The following is a 2895-nucleotide window of genomic DNA, read 5'->3' as shown; positions in this document are numbered from 1 at the left end:
ATGCCCCTACATCCGATCAAAGTAAACCAACCATTTGAAAAGTGGGGTTTAGACTTTGTAGGTCCAATCAGCCCAGCGGCCCACAACACACAATCTCGCTATATTATTGTGGCCACTGACTATATGACCAAATGGGCTGAAGCGAAAGCGACACGTAAGGCAGATACAAGGACAACAGCCAAGTTCCTCTTTGAAAATATAATCACACGCTTCAGCTGTCCTTTTGAACTTGTGAGCGACAATGGTACGCATTCTATAAATGCAGTGATTAAGGAGCTCATAACAAATTTCATGATATCCCATCATAAATCTACTCCTTACTATCCACAAGCAAATGGCCAAGCTGAGAGTACCAACAAGACTTTAATCTCTGTTTTGACAAAGACAGTTGAAGCTCATCGCACGGATTGGGATCTAAAGCTTACGCGACAGCTTTATGGGCCTATCGTACTACGTACAAAGTGGCTATTAATTGCACACCATTCAAAATGGTATATGGCCAAGAAGCGGTCATGCCGTGGGAATTTGTCATTCCTAGTCTTCGTGTTGCTACTCAAGAGGGTTGGAATGGTAATCCATTAGTAGAGCGACTGTATATCCTTGAGCGGCTAAATGAAGAAAGACAAATGGCTGTGTACAATGCCCTTGTGGAGAAGGATAGAAGAAAAAAATGGTTTGATTGCCACCTAAAGGACAAGGACATCAAGGTTGGGGATAAAGTCCTGATGTATGGAGTGCGAAACGAAAAGAAGAAGCTCAAATATGCTGGTAAGGGACCGTATAGAGTATGTGAAATTACCCCGCAAGGTACCATCAAAGTGGAGACTCTCGACGGAGTTAAAACCATTGGATTCCTTAATGGGAGTAAATTCAAAAGATACTATGACCCCCTGAGCCAAGAGGAGTTACATGCAATCCATCAAAAGAAGGCAGCTAAAGAACAAGCGGAGCTTAAGAAGATACAAGCGAGAGTTGAAGCCAAAGAACGTCAACAGCGTGCTAGTAGGCGACAACGAGAAGCCAACTTGGGAATTATGCAAGTATTTTTCGAGGAGGCAGAGGAGGATTCACTGGAATCTGACCCACCTCTAAGATACCCAATTGAGTTACAGAGTCCTTATGGGGAGGTGCTATATAATGCATTATTGGATACAGGAGCTCAACACAATTTGCTATCATATGGCATGTGGTGTCAACTTAGAAAACCACCTTTATCCAAGAGTGCTATCCAAGCTCAAGGAATCAACAAGAAGAAAACCCCTGTCTCAGGAATTCTGCACACTCCAGTGGCCTATGACAAGGGGACCATAATTCAAAGCTTTTTGGTTATGCCTGCTGGTACCATCGAAGGGACTGTAAACTTAGGGCACAAATGGATGTTGGCCACCAAGTGCAATATTGATTGGGCAACCAGACGAGTCACAACGCAAGAATCAACACTAAGTCTGATCGCTCAAAATCCCGCACCTAAGTCATCAACTCAAATGCTAGATAATAAAAAATCACAAAGTCTAGTGGCAAAACCATCTTTGATTGTTTGCCACCCCTCTAACACTTCAACACCAAGAGTGGAAACAGGCAAGGTGGTCTCTAAAGTCCCGCTTACTATGCCAAAGTGTATATACAAATGGGTCCCAAAAGCTTCGTTAACAGCTACTTCCCCTGCTAAATCTCGTTCATACAAGAAGCCTCGTAGAAGGAAAGCAGCTACCCACCCGAGAAAGGGCAATGTAACATCACGATGGATCCCTAAAAAATTATTAGTAGCCCAAGGGTACTACGAGGGGAATGACCAGATTTGGGTCCCTAAACATAAGCTGAATCCCTCTACATCACCTGTAAAACCCTGCAAACCAAATGTTGCCACCCCAACGACAATTCAAGACCGTGGTAAGGGAAAGGTAACAGAGTTCTCCACACCACTTCTTCCAGAGTTAGTTTGGATTCCCAAGCAATATCGATCAATACCACCTAGCTCAGGAAGGGGGGAGTCACATGAAGCTTCTAGCACTTCATGCCAAACACAAATTGATATAGAAGTTTCTTCATGCTCTACACCTACTCTTGTCAACACCCAACAAAAGACCGATGAGTCTACGTCTCCCCTTGTAATAGTATCGTCGGAAACCATTTCCTCCATTCGTCAATGGGAGCGTACACTAACATCTCTGCAATTGGATGTGGCCACAAGGGTCATAAAAAGCTATCTGCCCACATCACAACCTATGACCCGCTGGACAGATTGGTTCCAAGAGGCTGCAACATCATTGCAGAAAATATGATCTACCCAAGGAAAGGGGGAGCATGTACTCACGCTCGACATTCTATTGCTTCCTCCCTAACCTTCTCCCCTGACCATGTAATTGCCAAATTCAAGGGGATGTATATATATAGCTTCATACATAAAAAAAGAAAAAAGAAAACAAAACAAAAAATAGTAAAAAGAGCAAGAGCACAAAAACAGGAAAAATATTCGTATACAAACAGGAACTAGATTGACTAGTCATAAACCTACTGATGCTATATGTGTGTTTGCAGATATGGCAGATGCACGATCATTATACACTTCATCCACTCCCACCTTTGGTGAGAGGTATCATCTGTACCTTTCTCAGATATTTCACATGTGCTATCCTGTAATTGAAACTGAATGGGATCATATAGATGTACTAGCCAGAGAGGAAAATGTTAAGGAATTAGAATGGCTAATTCACCTATTGACCATGACTGACCCCTAGTCCGTAGAGGACATATCCCCGATAGTCCAATGCTTTCCTTTTCCACAAGATGACTATCCTCGCATGGTTACATTCTTGATGAGTTTATGTGGATGGAAAAATGAAAACGAAATATCTGACAATGATGAATGGACGGATGAAACTCATGGCACTACTG

Source organism: Cibotium barometz, chromosome 48, assembly GCF_041138505.1.
Source record: "Cibotium barometz isolate CiBa-2024 chromosome 48, ASM4113850v1, whole genome shotgun sequence".
NCBI classification, from domain to species: Eukaryota; Viridiplantae; Streptophyta; class Polypodiopsida; order Cyatheales; family Cibotiaceae; genus Cibotium; species Cibotium barometz.
Note: the sequence above shows the minus strand (reverse complement) of the source record.